At 44.6% G+C, this 19,343-nt stretch overlaps 1 protein-coding gene across 2 annotated transcripts in view; it reads right to left on the minus strand.

The window, feature by feature from the left end:
- Nucleotides 1–19,343, minus strand: part of IP6K2 (inositol hexakisphosphate kinase 2) — a 28,789-nt gene extending 9,446 nt beyond the window's left edge. The window contains exon 1 of one of the 2 annotated variants that reach the window (XM_024751428.1): nucleotides 19,268–19,343. The gene's annotated coding sequence lies outside the window, so the exon portion shown is untranslated. Of the gene's footprint in view, nucleotides 1–17,602; nucleotides 17,994–19,267 lie in introns of those variants that run through there. The other variant, XM_024751429.1, reaches the window with a different exon arrangement.

Consider the following 19,343-nt stretch of genomic DNA (forward strand, 5'->3'; position numbering starts at 1 on the left):
GGTACGCGGGCCCCTCACTATTGTGGCCTCTCCCGTTGCAGAGCACAGGCTATGGACGCGCAGGCTCAGCGGCCATGGCTCACGGGCCTAGCCGCTCCGCGGCATGTGGGATCTTCCCGGACCGGGGCACGAACCGGTGTGATGTGTCCCCTGCATCGGCAGGCGGACTCTCAACCACTGCGCCACCAAGGAAGCCCGTTAATTATGTTTTTATAAAATGCATTTAAAGGGAAAACCTACTTAGGCACCATCTAGTAAGATTTACTCCCCCAGGGTGCACACACTTCCCTGCTCAAGGCCAAAGACAAGCCCCATTAACCTTATTAGCAGTGGAGCTTGGGCCTAGCTTTAATGATTAACGTCTGTATCGAAAAACAACTGATCAAGGCTGGCTAACTCCTTTTAAAAAGATACACAGTGTTCTAGGTCACCAACTATTTTTATCCGTTCTATCTAGATCTCCAAAAGCTGGGGCACACCTTTAAACCAAAGCTGCATTCTTGGGGCACTAAGGGGTCTCATTCACTGAGATCCAGGAACTTAGACCTGACTTCAGATCCCCAAGCACACTGGATCTCAGCAAAGCACACCTCTATGCGTCTGTGGACCGTTTCAGGGTCTGTCAACCTCCTTCTGTTTTCTGTCTATAATTTACAGACTACACAGTTGCCACTAGCACTACTAACGGGGCTTGGGCTACATTTCAGTATCTGTACAGGTTTCTTACCGGGAACTCCTCCAACTCCCATGACTCCAACTGAGATGGTGGTGGTGAGAATGGGTTGGCTGGAGATTTGCCCACTGTCCTCTAAGGTGGGTAAAGCACCCCAGTCTATGCTAGGCTCACTATAGGAACTTACTTCATATGGTCCTCGGGATACTCTCTATGAGGTAGACACCTCTCTCCCTGTTGGAAACAATGAAGCTGATTCTGGGAGCTGAGGAAACTCATCTAGGGCTAGGGACAAGAAGCCACAGTTTCCAAATGAACCTCAATCTGTTGGATGCCCCCACACAGCTGCCTCTGGGGCCCAAGGTCTCTGGCACATCTGCCTTGGTATAGCACTTAAAAGTATATGGGACAGGGCTTCCCTGGTGGCGCAGTGGTTGAGAGTCTGCCTGCCGATGCAGGGGACACGGGTTCGTGCCCCGGTCCGGGAAGATCCCACATGCCGCGGAGTGGCTGGGACAATGAGCCATGGCCGCTGAGCCTGCGCTCCGCAACAGGAGAGGCCACAACAGTGAGACGCCCGCGTACCAAAAAAAAAAAAAAATAAAGTATATGGGACATTTATCTTGTCCTGTGACAGTGCTTTCACCATGTATTTATATTTCCTGTTTATAAAGCAGCCTCTTTAGGGACTTCACTGGTGGCGCAGTGGTACAGAATCTACCTGCCAATGCAGGGGACAGGGGTTCAAGCCCTGGTCCAGGAAGATCCCACATGCCGCAGAGCAACTAAGCCCGTGCTCCACAACTACTAAGCCTGCGCTCTAGAGCCTGCGAGCCACATCTACTGAACCCATGCACCGCAACTACTGAAGCCCGTGCACTCTAGAGCCTGTGCTCCACCACAAGAGAAGCCACCGCAATGAGAAGCCCATGCACTACAACGAAGAGTAGCCCCTGCTCGCAGCAACTAGAGAAAGCCCATGCGGAGCAACAAAAACCCAACACAGCCAAAAAATAAACTAATTTTAAAAATAAATAAATAAAGAGTTTAGCTGGTGTTAATCTCTTCCTTTCAGAGAGAACACCCATTGGACTCAAGGATTAGGAATCAATAAGCTTTCCTATATGCAAAGAGCAGAATACCAAAGCTTCTGATTTCTCACCTGGCACTACCTTCTCATTACAGAAGCCCTCAGGAGGGCATGTGCTGTGAGGAGTCCCAAGACACAACACAGGCAATCAGCTCGAAGGATGAGTACCTTCCAGCCATTCCAGACTCTCTCCGGAAGGTGGAGCTCTGAGATGCTTGGCCACGCAAGCCCTTTAGGTTTATAGAGACCAGTTCACACCAGTTTTTCAGTAGTGAAAAAGACATCTTGAGTAAGAGCAACACCAAAGGAAAGCTACTGACTCATGATCGGTCTGCCAGTACCCAAGCAAGAACCAGGTACCATAATTATTAAACTGTGAAAGCACAAGATGCTCCCCATGGGCCAGACTTTAGAAACACAATTCAAAACTTTCATAAACGTGTAAAACTCCTTTTGTTACTACAGCAATGCTGACACCAATGCAATCCCTTTCCAACTCTGTTCAAGATTCCTTAAATGTATTCAATTAAGTAGAAAAAAAATCTCTCTCCAGACATCTCTCTTACCCATTCCCCACCTCCAGCGAAAAATCCAAAACAAAAACTGGTCCTTCATGGCAGCTCTCTGGAGTATGGTTCGTGGGTGTGGCTGGAGGCTGAAAAGCCCAGTGAGGGTCTATACCTCCTTCTCCCAGGTCTCCTGTGTGTTCATTAGCTGCTGGAACCTTGACACGGAACCTTGCCAACCCTCCCGCCAGCACCCAACTCTGGCAGTCCACAGGACATTGCTCCCCGGAGAAGAATCATCATCTTAGGTAGAGAGACAAGGAAAATAAGGCCCTTTCTTGCCTGTGCCAAGCCTGATGACAGAGGAAACTCCTAAATGGTAGAATTAGGGAGAAAACTGATCCTGTAGTGAGGTGGAGCCAGATTCTAGTCCCAGTTCTGCCATTCAATTGCTTGGAGGAAGATTCCAAGTCCCTGCTCCCTTTGGGTTCCAGTTTTCTGGTAACCAGCAGTTTGTTTTAATCAAATAGGAAAAAACAGTAAAAATCATTGCATTGCACATAATAAGGTTAAGTCCTGTTTTGTGATTCTTTGATTTCAATTATGTTCAATCTCTCAATATGAAGATAACTATGGCTTCTCTGTACAACATACTTCTTACATTTGGGGCTTCAGACAAAGAAATGCAGCTTTTGTTCTAGGGTCCCTTACAGACCCTATCCCTATGGGAAAATGAAGGATCAACTTCCCAAGGATTACACCCCAGATCAGTTTCTTCTCTAGTGGCTTCAGCCTGGTCAGAAGAAAGAAAAATGCCCAAAGCACCTGCTCTGTTTCACTGCTACTCTTTTTCTGTTCCACATGTGGTTTGAGCAGCTGGATCTCTTAAAGGTTTTTAAACATCTGAGGTCTAAGGCCCAGTTTCCCAGGAATCCTAGAATATTAATGGTTACTGAGAAGTCCATGTGATGTGTGGACCCTGAATCTAGTGAGACAGGGAGTAACCATAAAACACTGGCTTCAGATTTAGCATCTATTTTAGCTTTCCAAATTGCCTCACGTTTGTCCATGAAACTATTGATAGGTAAGAAACACAGAACATGATTCATCCTAGGACAAGACATAGATTTCCCCCATAGCCCATCCCCCTAAATCTACCAAATTGGTTTAAGGATCTGCTGGAAACAATGCCTTAATAGTCTTAACTTATAAAATACTGCAAATAGAACAACTATGACTCATGAAAAGCCCTGGGCCCTTAGCTCACACATCTAGAATGTGGTTCATGAGGCTACAAATGGGCTCTGCTGGGGCTACTTACTCTGCCTCAAGAAAAGCCCCAGGGTTGGGCAGTCACAGGAGATGGTGTGAAGCACACTAGCCCAATGGTGGACGAATAACCTTGACCATCTGCACCTCCGCTCCATGAGCCCAGAGCCACTGCCCACATCTGCACACATCCATACACAACCCATGACTATACCACCAGGGTCAGTCACTGGAATTCTCAAACGTTGCTGGTAGGAATAAAAGAAGTACAGCCACCTTGGAAAACAGTTTGGCAGTTTCTTATTAAGTTAGACATATACTTATTATATGACCCAGTAATCCTACTCACAGGTATTTACCTAAAAGAAATGAAAACAAATGTCCACATAAAGACTTGTACACAAATGTTCACAGCAGCACTATTCACCATAGCCAAAAGGTGGGAACAACCCAAATGTCCATCAAATGGGTGAATGAATAAACAAAACTGTGGTGTATCCATATAATGGAATATTATTCAGCAATAAAAGGAATGTATTGATATAGCAACAACAAAGATTAATCACAAAAGCATTATGTTGGGCTTCACTGGTGGCACAGTGGTTGAGAGTCCACCTGCCGATGCAAGGGACGCGGGTTCGTGTCCTGGTCCGGGAAGATCCCACATGCTGCAGAGCGGCTGGGCCTGTGAGCCATGGCCGCTGAGCCTGCACGTCCGGAGCCTGTGCTCTGCAACGGGAGAGGCTGCAGCGGTGAGAGGCCCGCGTACCGCAAAAAAAAAACAAAAAAAACATTATGTTAACTGAAAAAAGCCAATCACAAAAGACTATATACTGTGTGATTCCATTTATATGACATTCAAGAAAAAGCAAAACTGTAATAGCAGAAAGTAGATAAGCAGTTGCCAGGGGGCAGATGTAGGAGAATAGGACTGACTGCAAAGAGGTCCAAGAGAACTTTTAGGGGTAATGAAAATGTTCTATGCTGTGACTGGAACAGTGATTACATGGCTGCATAAATTTGTCAAAACTCATCAAATTATAGACTTAAAATCAATGAATCTTGGGGCTTCCCTGGTAGCGCAGTGGCTAAGAAGCCACCTGCCAATGCAAGGGACATGGGTTTGAGCCCTGGGCTGGGAAGATCCCACGTGTCGCAGAGCAACTAAGCCCGTGTGCCACAACTACTGAGCCTGTGCTCTAGAGCCCGCAAGCCACAACTACTGAGGCCGCAAGCCACACTACTGAGCCCATGTGCCACAACTACCGAAGCCCGCACGCCTGGAGCCCATACTCCGCAACAAGAGAAGCCACGACAATAAGCCCGTGCACCGCAAAGAAGAGTAACCCCCGCTCACAACTAGAGAAAGCCCGCGCACAGCAATGACGACGCAACACAGCCAAAAATAAAAAACAAATAAATTAATTAATTAAAATAAATAAATAAAACCAATGAATCTTATTGTATACAAATTATATTTCAATAAACAGCTTGAATTTTTTCTTTAATTTACAAAAGTTTCATAAGTACAAATTATTGTAATAATCAGAAAAGACTAATTAAAAGATCATATTAGCTGTTAAACAGGGTTTTTTAAAATAAATTTATTTTATTTATTTATTTTTGGCTGTGTTGGGTCTTCATTCCTGCACGCGGGTTTTCTCTAGTTGTGGCGAGCGGGGGCTACTCTGTATTGTGGTGTGCGGGCTTCTCATTGTGGTGGCTTCTATTGTTGCAGAGCACGGGCTCTAGGCACGCAGGCTTCAGTAGTTGTGGCACGCGGGCTCAGCAGTTGTGGCTTGAGGGCTTATTTGCTCCGCGGCATGTGGGATCTTCCCGGACCAGGGCTTGAACCCATGTCCCCTGCACTGGCAGGCAGATTCTTAACCACTGCTCTACCAGGGAAGTTCCAGTTATCTTTTTAAATTCTTGTAAAGCCAAAGCAAAAGCATACTTTACACACAAAGGAGAAAAACAGAAGCATAATGGTCCAATAAGCCTTTCAGTAAAACACCCATCACAAAAGAAAAATCAACAGCAAATCTGCTCCAATTATACTGGCTTTCTTGTTATTTCTCAAACATGCTTGATATATACCTACCTTAGGGTCTCTGTCCTTGCCAGTCCCTCTGCTTGGTGCACTTTTCCCCACATATCTCCCTGGCTCACTCTTGTACCTCCTTCAGCTCTGTATGCAAATATCACCTTTAATGAAGTCTTATTTAGCCACCCCATCTAAAAGTGCCATATCTCCCCATCCACATTCCTTACACAACCATGCTTTATTTTCTCCTCAGCACTTATCACCACCTAACATACTATATGTTTTATTTGTCCTGTTTATTTTCTGTCTCCTCCACCCTGCCCCACCAGAAAAAAAAGTCCATAAGGTCAGACATTTTTTGTTGTTGTTTGTTTGTTTGCAGTACACAGGCCTCTCACCGCTGCGGCCCCTCCCGCCACGGAGCACAGGCTCTGGACACACAGGCTCAGCGGCCATGGCTCACGGGCCCAGCCACTCCGCGGCACGTGGGATCTTCCCAGACCAGGGCACGAACCCATGTCCCCTGCATCGGCAGGCGGACTCTCAACCACTGCGCCACCAGGGAAGGCCCCAGTCAGACATTTTTGACTGCTCTGTTTACTGCTGAATCTCCAGAGCCCAGAAGAGCACCAGCACCGAGTAAGCACTCCACAGGATGTGCCTCAAATCACTACTGCGTCATGAATACCTGCTGCACACAGATCAACAGAGAACTCAAAAGGCACCCACTGCAATTATCCAAACCCACACCAACTGCACAGGGAGTACAATCGTTAAAAAGCGGCACGCCACACACTTTACAAAATGCATTCTGAGCATCGGCTGGATATTAATTTTGCATTTATAATCTCCCACCTTATTAACTCTGCACTAACTGGGGAGTATAAATGAAGGACCCTGCACCTGAATACTCATCTGGGTCCTGCTGGTGTGGAAACATTTCATGTAAACAAAGCCTAAACTCTTAATCTAATGACAACCAACCTCTTGGAAAATTCTCTCTTGTAGAAAATCAGGCAGAAGAATGGTCACTGAAGAATAAACTTTTAAAATGTGGATACGAGAAGATTAAAATCTATCATAGTTTAAAACAAATATAGTAGTTAGGATTCAGAAATTCTGTGTTAGTATTGAGTTGACATCCCAAACACCCAAGGCTTTCAGGTTGCTAAGTTATCACTGAAAGATAATTATCCCCATCTTTTGCAGGCAAAGCAAAGAAAGGCCATGGGGTTGGTGCTGAGTATTTGCTGAAGGCCTTTCCAACAATGCTGGTGGGTCTGCCATCCAGCTTCAAACAAGGTGTCTCTGCAAGACAGTGCAGGAGAAAAATTATCCCCTCCATGATCTGGACTTCTAGAAAAGCTGGGCAGCAGATAAGGCACAATCCCTGGTGACAAAATGAATAAACCAAAAGGAAATTTAGCAAAATAAAGCCAGGAAGGAAGAAGAAAGCTGTTAATGTTTGCCTTGTGGGAGGCACCAAGGAAGGTGGCTGACCAGACTGACCCATTTGGGTCATGGGTATATGGCATCAAACTACCACCAACCCCAGGAAAACTCCCACCGCTGCTCCATAAAAATCAGGTCCTGGCAGGACATCTCTTATACCCCAACGTGAACGCACTCACCTCCACATCCAGCAATATGAAAGTGTATGATGGACTATTAGGATACTATAAAACATTGTTTATCACTTTTATATTTTTAAAACAATCTGATATGCTCTTCAATTAAAAGAAGCAAGACACAGGGAATTCCCTAGTGGTCCAGTGGTTAGGACTCCATGCTTTTACTGCCGGGGCCCAGGTTGGATCCCTGGTCAGGGAACTAAGATGCCACAAGCCATGTGGGGCAGCCAAAAAAAAAAAAAAAAAAGGAAGATACAAAATTGTATAATCTATGATATTAGCTGAACTATGTCATAAGACTTACAGAGGAAAAGACTGGCAAGAAGTTCCAGCTTTGCCACTAAATTGTACACTCAGAAGTGGTTAAAATGGTAAATTTTATGTTATGTTCATTTTACTACACACCGAAAAACCCTAAAAACAAAAATACCAGCTACTCACAGGGGTCATGGCTGTTTACCCCCTCCCAAGGCCCTGGAGTCACTGTATAAAAAAATGTTGAATGTCTTGAAGTCTCACAGCTGATATATGAAAAAAATTTGACAAACGTTTCCCAAATTTGATGACAATCCTAAAAATTTACATGACATATGATGAATTGTGAGGCTGAAAGAAACTGTTCTAAGTTGTCAATAATAGAAAGCAGATGGGACTTTCCTGGTGGTCCAGTGATTTAAGAATCCGCCTTCCAAGACTTCCCTGGTGGTGCAGTGGTTAAGAATCTGCCTGTCAGTGCAGGGGATATAGGTTTGAGCCCTGGTCCGGGAAGATGCCACATGCCACAGAGCAACGAAACCCGTGTGCCACAACTACTGAGCCTGCACTCTAGAGCCCAGGAGCCACAACTACTGAGCCCGTGTGCCTAGAGCCTGTGCTCCACAACAAGAGAAAGAGAAGCCCACGCACCACAATGAAGAGTAGCCCCTGCTCGCCACAACGAGAAAGCCCACGCAGCAATGAAGACCCAACGCAGCCAAATTAATTAATTAATTAATTTAAAAAAAAAAAAAAAAAGACTCTGCCTTCCAATGCAGGGTATAGGGGTTCAATCCTTGGTTGGGTAACTAAGATCCCGCATGCCGCAACTAAGACCTGATACAGACAAATAAATATATAAATATTTTTTAAAAAATAAATTTAAAAAGCTGTAACAGGTGTTATCCTACAATAAATTTAAATGACAGCTAACAAATGAAATAAATTTATGGAAAGCAGATGACAATTAACCACCCTAGAGTAGTGACTATGTGACCTTTTTATTATTTACTTTATTTAAAAAATTTTTGGCTGCGATGTGCGGCATGCGGGATATTAGTTCCCTGACCAGGGATCGAACCTGTGTCCCTTGCAATGGAAGCGCAGAGTCCTAACCACTGGACCGCCAGGGAAATCCCTATGTGACTTTTTTATAGAAAAATTATGACACTGCTGTCATAGACCCATATAGACCATTACAGAGTATTGAGTAGAGTTCCCTGTGCTATACAGTAGGTCTTTATTATTTATTTTATATATAGAAATATATATGTCAATCCCAATCTCCCAGTTTATCGTTCCCCTCCCCTTACCCCTGGTAACCATAAGTTTGTTTTCTACATCTGTAACTCTATTTCTGTTTTGTAGATAAGTTCACTTTCTTACCTTATTGTTTTCATAATTGTAAATTCTTTTGTTTAAAGATGGTACTTATAATTATATATTTATATAAATCAATTATATATATTTGTTACACTATATAAACTTTAGCCACCACAAAAGCTGGATCTGCCCAGTACTAAGTGGTAAGACTGTTATTCCCATCCCTTCAGTTTTCTAAATGTTCCAAACTTCTTGAAATTTTCTCAAACTCAGAGCATGTGTTTGTTACCTTTATAATTGGGAGTGAAAGTATTAGGGGGAAAAATAATTCACTACGACTGAAATAAGAAACCCAGATGGCTGCTCAGCTCTTGAAGGTTTTAAACTCATCTGCCAAAAAACCCTGATGCAACCCACACTGCATGCTCAGAGTTCCACTCCATGATGGAGACCCTGGGAGACTGACCACATGTAAACAAGGGACGATAATCACCCCAACACATCCTGTCCCTGAAATGTGTACAAGGTGCTGAAAGGTCAGAGGAGGAAGTGACCAACTCAATCTTCAGTGACAATGGGATACAACCATGTCAGAGAAAAGAGCTACCGTTTACCAAGCTGTTAGTCTGTTCTGTAACTCCCTCCCTCCTACCACAGCCTTCTGGAGTAGATACTAGGATCACTCCCACTACAGATGGGTGCACTGAGGCACCAGATCACCTAGGCCTCATCATGGAAAATGACAGGTACTTTGAGATGAAAGAGTCACTGCTAAGAAGGCCGGAAAGGTCACCCCCATGTCATAGCAGGCACTGGCTCCACCAAAGCATGCAGCAGGGCCAGAGAGACAAGACACAGAAGACTTCTATTAACTTGACACAAATGCCTGGGGTCCAACACCAGGTGTTCATTTCCCCCCTCATCAGCATTTTATTCTTGTTTGTTTTTAATTTATTTGGCTGCACCAGATCTTAGTTGCAGCACGCAGGATAGGATCTTCATTGCTGCGTGCAGGGTCTTCCTTGCGGCATGCGGTATCTTTTTTAGTTGCAGCATGCAAACTCTTCGTTGAGGTGTGTGGGATCTAGCTCCCTGACCAGGGATGGAACCCGGGCCCCCTGCATTGGGAGCATGGAGTGTTAGCCACAGGACCACAGGGAACTCCCTTTATTCTAGTTTTAATAAAGAAGAAACTACAAGTTGTAAGTTGTCAGTGGAAGAATTTCAAGAAAAGTCACAACAATGCAGATCCTTCCACCAATTCTGAGGGACAAATGAAACAGCAGATTCTGTTCCAAAAATCCGGACAAGCTTTTCCATAAGGGAAACAGCAGCCTCTCAGAGGCTTCTCTGTCGAACCAGCAGCATGATCACACTGCCACATCTCTTTGCCTTATCAGACCAGATTTCTGGAATGAAAGACTAGAGCGTCCCAATATGGAGGGGGACAGGGAGAAGGAGCTTTCAGCCTACCTAGAAATATGTTCCTCAGTTACAATGCTTGAATTACAGAGTTTTAGCAATTTAAAAAGTTTTTCTAGCTAAAAGTAGAGCAGTACTCCTTCAAGAAAAACTAAATTATTGATTCTAAGGTGTCACATGTCCCCTTTATCAGAATATCAAATTTACTTATAAATACCTAAATGTATTCCATACACACACCAAGAATTATCAGTCCTCCTTAAAAAGCCTGTTTCCCCTCTTCAAGGGCAATTTTCCATCTCCAGTCTCCTCCTCCTGATGCAGACTACAAATCCCACCATCATGTGGGAAACATACACAACAGGAACATGCAGAAGTGACCCTTGAAGACTATGGCCAAAATTGTCCTGAGGTCTCGATCTATGGGGGACTCTCCTACCTTAGTCATGGTTCTCTCATGTGCCAGTTAAGTAACAGTCCATTAGCTTCAGGCAAGATTATATGCTCCCTGCCTGTGGTCAACGTTTACCCCTGCTCATTTCTCAGCCAGTTCCCAAACCAGATGACACATGAACTCATCCTCTGAAACTAGTGGTGCCAAAAATGATTCAGTCCTCATGGCCAGCCACAGAACCCAGGCAGCCCCAACCCGCCCAGGCCAGCACAATGAGGGCTGTACCTGCTGGTAGAGGGACACGTGTGCCCTGCGCTACACCAGATCCTGTGCCCAGAGGGCACAACTTCCTCTGGGTCCTCACAATACCTCACTCAGGTAAATACTCCCCTCAGGGGTCTGCTAAGCATCCCAGGCTAACAGCATCAACATGGCAGCTTTGATCACCCAACTACTCTAAGTACAGTCAGTGCTCCTCCATGACCAGCCAGGAAAAGAACGAGATATGGGAGTGAGAAAATTCCTGACACCACATAGGTCACAGCACTATATCTTTTTTTTTTTTTTTTTTTTTGCGATACGCAGGCCTCTCACCGCTGTGGCTTCCCCCATGGCGGAGCACAGGCTCCGGACGCGCAGGCTCAGCGGCCATGGCTCACGGGCCCAGCCACTCCGCAGCATGTGGGATCTTCCTGGACTGGGGCACGATCCCGCGTCCCCCGCATCAGCAGGCAAACTCTCAACCACTGCGCCACCAGGGAAGCCCCACAGCACTATATCTTAACACATGACCATTCGTCAATCATCCTCTATGAGTCCTGGGACTTCTTTCCAAAATAAGGCACAGCAAAATATTAAAAACTTCTTTAGGGAAATCAAGTTCAACTGCACCCATAGTTCTGAAGCAAACTACACACTGACTCTTTTGGAATCACGCAGCTTGCGAGAAGGGCAATGACTTCAGTCAGTCAACAGACGTGAGGATTGGGAGGGAAGGCCAACTGGGGAACTTCCACTTTTGATATTTTACCACTATTCCCTTTCTTTGGCTCTATACAAAGAGCCTAAGGTATTTTCAAAGTAAAAACACTCTTTGAGAGCGAGATAAATCATTCCTGGGAGAGAGGTAGCCTGTTCCTTCCTTTCCCAGCCCTCATCTGCCCCAGATGTGTTGGCCATATCCATCAGTTTTTCAGGGCCCAGAGTCTGTCAGGTGGCAGCTGGCACCTCTGCAAGGTCCAATGTTCCAAATGCGCCAGGAGCCTGCATCCTGGGCTTACCGTCCTCCTCTGGCCTCCCGATGTAGGTGCAGCATCCCAAGCCACCCATAAAACCCAGCACAGGTTCTACAAAGGGCAGGGGCAACTCAAAGAACCTAAGGGAGAGATATGTGTGTTCTCATGCTCCGATAAGGACACAGAGCAAGAAAAACCCACACCTTCAGCAGGGGGTTGGCAAGCACCTCAGCTGTCTCTCTAGAGGCACTCACCTTAGAGAACAGACACTGTTCGTGAAAGGACATCTTTCACTGCCTTATATGTAAAACCTCTATTCATAACAGAAGAAAAACTGAAAATGTTCAACAAAAACCAACTAACTGGGCTTCCCTGATGGTGCAGTGGTTAAGAATCCGCCTGCCAGTGCAGGGGACATGGGTTCGAGCCCTGGTCCGGGAAGATCCCACATGCCGTGGAGACACTAAGCCTGTGCGCCACAACTAGTGAGCCTGCGCCCTAGAGCCCATGAGCCACAACTACTGAGGCCGTGAGCCACAGCTACTGAAGCCCGCGCGCCTAGTGCCCATGCTCCGCAGCAAGAGAAGCCACTGCAATGAGAAGCCAGCGCACAAGGAAGAGTAGCCCCTGCTCATTGCAACTAGAGAAAGCCTGTGCGCAGCAACAAAGACCCAATGCAGCCAAAAATAAAAATAAATTAAAAAAAAAAAACCCTAACTTAGGTAGACAGTAATCTCAGCAATGTGCAAGTAAGTGCTTTAATAGTTACTGGTGTATGTTTTTCCTGTCAGGTTGCTCAAGTTCATAAAAACATACATTCTTTGGCCTGGTATACTTCATCCATCTCTCTTCTTCCTTTGTTGCTTACTCGGGCAATCTCTCAAGGAAACAGTATGATTATGTTTAGCACTAGAGCCAACAGATATAGGGTCCACACACCTCCACAGGCACCCTGTAGAAGAAGCTGAACTGTGAACTCTCGCTCATGAGAGGGGAAGGAGGAGTAAGGCACAGTCCACATATACCAAGTTTAAAGCACATTAAGCAAATGTGTACCAAAGTGAAAGCTGGCAGGCTTGGACTTAGGTTAATCCCAAGACAAATGTTGCTGCAGCCTCAGCAAAAACACTGAATTTGTTTAGACATGACCTGGGATCTCAATCAGAGAATGGGACAGATGAGAAGGAGGGAAGGTTATAGTAAAAATGCATATCCAATGTTAGTTTTATACTTGTAAAACAAAAATGGTCTATTATTCCTATAAAACAAACATTGCAGGGCAATGCAAGATTTCTGCATTCCCCAAGAGAGTATGATAAGCACACCCAGCCCATGGGGCCACCTCATTTCTGAGTGTGCAGCCGTGGATAGGAAAGCCCTGTGGCCCTGGAGCAGCCCATCTTAAAGATGAACAAGGCTCAAGGCAAGGGGCTGTGGTGGGGTTAAGACAGACTGATGTGGCTCGGGGGGTTTGCCTTTGGGATCCAGCTCAGGTATGGAGCGGGCACATTCTTGAAAACTAAGTGCAGAAATAACAACACTAGAGCCAAGTGTTATGCCTCCTGGTCTCTAACATATCTTATTCCATTAAAAGAAAAGTTCTACTCTTCCTTAGGCTTGGGATTGGACACTCAATTTCTACAAGTATATGTCTCAAGTAAGGTAAACAGATGGATACACAGAGAATACAGGTAATACTAAATGATCTCCCATTTGATCAATCATGAGTTTCAGTTAAATACATTCACAAGACGAGTTAAAAAAAATCCAGCAGTGCAAAGAAAGCTTTGTGAATTTACCACGACAGAGAGCAAGCAGAAGAGGCCCAGGCTGACTCCAGTTGCCCAAAGGGGCTTGTGAAAGCAGGTACTGGAGGCCTGTCTCCAAGTCAGAAAGGTTTCAAGAAAACCCAAAGCTTGAAATCCTTCAGTCCATAGTGGGATGAGACTTCTGACCACCTTGCAGAGTGGCCAGGAATGAAAGAACACAGGTAAAAGACGTAGCACAGTGAGGGTGTTAGGCAAGGCAGCCGTAGCTCCTATCATTTTTATTTTTTGTAGGTGGGTGCTGTAGGTGTTGACCACATCACTTCTACAATGGCTACATTTCACTAGCACAAAATCAAATCAAGGCATGACTCTTCTGTCATTACCAGGTGCTTATTTTGCTACCTGTTCTGACCCGGATACCACATTTAGAAGTTATCATCCTCCCAACGATTTCAGTCTTAACCAAGGGGCATTTTGTTGGCATAAAGAACAAAAACTCTTGGATTTCCCTGGTGGTCCAGTGGTTAAGACTGTGTGCTTCCAATGCAGGGGGCACGGGTTTGATCCCTGGTCAGGAAACTAAGATCCCACATGCTGCGGGGCAACTAAGCCCACGCACCACAACTACTAAGCTCACACACCACAACTACTGAGCTCGCACGCCTCAGCTAGAGCCCGCGTGCTGCAAACTACAGAGCCCAAGCGCTCTGGAACCCATGCGCCACAACTACAGAGCCCACACACCCTGGAGCTTGCGTGCCACAACTAGAGAAGCCCGCACGCCGCAAGGAAAAGATCCCACATGCCGCAACTAAGACCCGACACAGCCAAAAATAAGTAAAATAAATAATAAATTATAAAATAAAATAATCTCCCTGACAAATTGAGGCCTGCCTTATACTTGGGTATAAATGGTGTTTTACCTATTCTTGGTGCCTGCCTTCATCTGTAAACTAGTCATGGTAGCTTTATGGAGGTGCCATAAGGTGGGAACAAGATGTAAAAATCTAGCCTACTGCCTGGCTTACATGCAACGCACTCCTCAAACGTGAGCTGTCCTCTGTCCACCATTCCAGTTCCTACAAAAAGTCCAATGGAAGATGGAGGCCAGAGGGTGGACTTGACAGTATAAGTGGATGAGGGCATGTTAAGCCTGCACTTTTCTGAGGTGGATGAAGAAACGGGGCTTCCGCAACAGGCAGAAGAATGGAGTACCAAGGGACATCCTGCTTAGCTCTTAAAAGAAGACATTTTTAAACTGGTTACAAGTGTGATAAAATGACCACCATTATTAGTTTGGGGTCTCTTTATCCTGTAGATTTTCTTCAGTGCATTTTTCTATTCTTTCCACAAATAGGATCAGGCTATATGTGTTGTTTTGCCTTTTTTTTCCCAAGTAAAATCAGCTTTAGTTTTCTCACCTAACTTTTAAAAAATAGTGATAAAATACTCACAATATAAAATTTACCATTTTAACTATTTTGGGGTGTACAGTTCTGTGGCATGAAGTACATTCACACTGTTGTGCAATAATCACCACTATCTTCAGAAGTTTTTCATCATCTCAAACTGCAACTATACACATTAAATAATAAATCCCACTCTCCCTACTCCCCAGCCCCTGGTAACCACCATTCAACTTGCTGCCTCTAATTTGAGTACTCCAGTTTCCCATATAAGTAGAATCATTCAATAGCTGTCCTCTGTTTTGCCATTTCCCCCCCAACTAAACTATGTGACTTAGATATCTTGCTACATTTGTCTATATATGAGTCTTTTTAAAGGCTGTATAATAGTCACACAAAATCATAATGTATTTATCGACTTCCCTACTGACACTATTTCCAACTTTTTTCTTACCATAATAATGCAGTGAGCATCCTTGTATCTGTCTTTGCACACCTGTGAAGTATTTCTGTACGAAAAAGTCCTAGAAGTAGAATCGCTGGGAGCATAGATTTTAAAAGATCTCACCCATTGTTTCACTCTGACCCAACCTATAAAGTATGTGAGCCACTGGATTCTGGAGTATGGTGGCGACATTTTATGTTAGGAAAATTAACCGGGCAGAGAGACAAGGAAAAACCTGGCTTCAGAAAGGCTCTGACTTCAACTGCTGGGCAGGGGGTGGTGGGAAAATGTCCTGACAGCCCTCAGGTTCCAGGGTCACCAAGACAACAGGACTGCTATCTCCAGACACCTGTCTCGGACCCCTTTAATGTAACCTCCCCTACTCAGTGGCATACATGGCAGGGCACACGGTCTCCTGTCTTCTCCACTGCACCCACAGAGCCAGCTGCCCTGCCCAGCCTACACAGAAGAACCAAGGAAGAAGGGGGAGAAGGTAAAGAAGCAGGACTTGATAGATGGCGAAGTGTAGCACACTGTCCTTAACCCTTGAGGGAGCAACAGACCCCCTAGAGAATCTGAGACAACTGTGGGACTCTCATGAAAATTCACAGCCTCACTGAACTCTGCATACAATTTGTGGAGTGGGCAACTATGGACTCTATCTTCAGAATCCCTGATTCAGGGAATCAAATTAGAGGGATGAGTCAGATACTGAGTCTTCACAAGTCAGTACAAGGACGTTTTGTTCATGAAGTCAGAAACAGCTGAGAAGATAGTGAGTTGAGCTGCAGACACTTAAATATAAGGGATAATCAAGCAATCAAGAAGAAATGTACAGCAGACAGCTGGAAGCAATGGGAGTGAAGCTTGAGTGAACTTAACTTGAAAACAGATTTGGGAATTACCTACAAAGGGAAGGCAGAAGGCACCCCAAGAGTAATGTGCAAAGAAAGAAGAGCACTGGGTCGAGGCCCCCATAATTGTGAACAGCCTGTGAGCAGAAGGTGCAACGTCAGTGTGAGAGAAGGAGGTCTGTAAGGAGACAAGGAGCAAAACATCTTCATCCTCCTGGAGGCCAAGGGTAAGAATCTCCTCTCTGTTCCACATGGAAAATCTGGACCACATGACACAGAGGGAGGAGGAGGGTCTTGCACTGTGTGGCCCTATAGGTCCCTGACAGCCCTCAGAGTTCAAGGTTTGGGGCTCACTTTTGAATGAGCCTTGGCAGTTCCAACACAACTTCTTCACTGAAAAGATATACAGGTGTGACTCCTTCAAAACCAGCCACCAGAGTCAAAAGGTCTCAAGCACACAGTGTGATGAGCAAAAGCCAGCATATGGGAACCCCTACAGGATAAATGACAGTTGTGTGAACAGATAAATTACAAAACAGAGTAAGCATATATAAATTTAAGAGACAAAAGAGACACTTCAATCAAATGCCATATGCAGACTTTATCTGGATACCAGTTTGAACAAACAACTATAAAAAAATAATGAGACAATCAGGGACATTTGACCATGACTGAATATTTGAAAAAAAAAATTAAGGAATTATCATTGTATTTTAGGCATAATAATGGTGTAAAAACCATGGGTAGAGATACACCTTGTCTTAGAGATACACTAATAATGTATAATGAAATACTTTTGGATAATATACACTTTGGGGATAGGTTTCCTAAAAAAATTCAGCTTTTTTTTTTTTTTTAAGGGGAGGGGAGGAAGGCAGAGTGTAAATGAAACAACATTGGCTAGGAGTTGGTAACTGCAGAAGCTGGTGATGAATGGATGGTTGACAAACCCAAACCAAGTATCCATCATTTTAGGAGACTCTTTTCGTTCAAATTGAGGTAAACACTAAATTCAATTTTGGGGGAAAAGGCCCCTTCCTTGCTACCAGAATATATTACAAAACACTAGTATTACTTGTTACTTTTATTACTTGGTATGCAGATAGGCAAACATATAATTTCAAAAACATGCTTTAAAATGTAATCACATGAAAGCAATCATCTACTACACAAAAGTGTTCAATTTGTCTAAGGTGATTACCCCATTAGGTAAAACAATGTCACTTAAAGGAAAAATTCTTCCCCAGTGCATCCTCTTTATGAACCAAACAATGGAAATTTTTCACCTCAGCAAGCTGGCCTCAGGGAGGCTCATCCCTGTTGCCTAGATACGGGTGATATCTCCCTCCAGTGTTACGGAAGGCTCTGGCACCCCTTGCACCCCTCTGCAAAGAAGACTGGTTAAGGTTCATCAGTCAGTAGTTGTGCCTTCCTCACACATTCCACTGCTCAGACAGATATGGGGCTGGTATACCATGTACTTGTCTGTCACCTGCGAAGCCTTGAAACAAAAAGAAGTCTATTACATTTGCTAAACTGGTTTTTACAATTGTATCAACTCCAGTCCTAGCTCTCATCCACCTGATTTCTAACAATTCCTGAGAATTCTATTCTAAAGTCACAAAGCAGATCAACCAGCTGGAGTAACAGTTAACGGTTCAACTGACCTTTGCCTCCAGAAAAAGTTACTATGTGATCCACTCACTGGCCTATTACATCAATATAATAAAGTATCCATTTTGCTCAGTTTCTAATTCTGGTAATGGTTAAAGTTAAAACAATAACAATACTGCCCTGAAACTTCTCATTAAATACTTAACACCAGATTACAGGATGCAATTACACAAACTCCACAGCAGCAATCTATGTAAATAAGCATTTTAGTTCACTTAAAATGTTACCCTGCTAAAAATGCAAATACAGCAAATAATTAAATACTAGAATTCATCAAAATTACTGTAATTATGGCGCTTTATACAAAGTATCATAAAACTTGTGATCTGCAACATTTCTGTTACCACTTTTTAGAAGTTTCAGTACTTAAAACTATTTTTTCAGATGATTTTATCTTATTCTATGTACAATTTTGTTACCAAAATGCTTCATTCCAATCAGTGATTAGTTTTATTTCCCCGGTATTTAAGAGCACTAGATTTTACTGGTTTTTACATTTTCTTGTCACAACATTTGGGCTCATTTTTCTGCAATTCGGCTTTAATATATGAAACTGAATAAAAGCCAAAAATGATACAAATCATTAGGACGCAAAAGACAAAAAACAGTCTGTAATCCAACGTGAACGAAATGAAAGCTCCATCCATGGTGAAGCTTATCACTATTAAGAAGACGTCCCCGGATCCATTTTAGGACTTTTTGGGATAAGGAGTTTAGGTGTGCAGACTCCCCCACCAGACACCAGCTGACAAGCCCAACTGACATTCAACACTCAAAATGGCTGCACATCTGCCGGCCGCAGGTAACCGTACCTGAGGCGTTGGGCTGACTTCTCCAGCCAGACTCAAGGAGACACCCGTCAATAACCCGGAAGATCGTGGACACCAATGTCCTGGGGAGACCCCCTCAATGACCTAGGAGATCTTACCCTCTCCAATGACTGGAAACTTCAATAACAGGGGGAGATCCCGCACCACCAAAATATCCGGGAGACCCCCCCCCAATGACCAGGTAAGATTCTGCCCGTCAAAACCAGGGGAAATCGTCTCTCCCCAATAACCTGAAGAAATAATGCCTCTCTCAAATGACCCGGGGAAATCTGGCCCCACAAGGACCCTGAGAGATCTCTCCTACTCCCATCATCGCGGGAGAGCCCCTCCCAAAAAACCCGGGAACACCCCTAATGACCAGAGACCTCGCTCCCCGACGACCCGGAGAAACCCTCCTCCAAAGCCCCTGGGGCGGCAGAGCAGTAGGCCGAGCAGACCGGGCGTTACCTGCTATCTCAGCCGGTCCCGCAGAGCTTCCGTCCTATTGTTTCTCTCCCACCAAGATGGCGGCCGCTGCGGCGAG

The sequence above is a fragment of the Neophocaena asiaeorientalis genome, unplaced genomic scaffold (assembly GCF_003031525.2).
Source record: "Neophocaena asiaeorientalis asiaeorientalis breed wild unplaced genomic scaffold, Neophocaena_asiaeorientalis_V1.1 scaffold221, whole genome shotgun sequence".
NCBI lineage: Eukaryota > Metazoa > Chordata > Mammalia > Artiodactyla > Phocoenidae > Neophocaena > Neophocaena asiaeorientalis.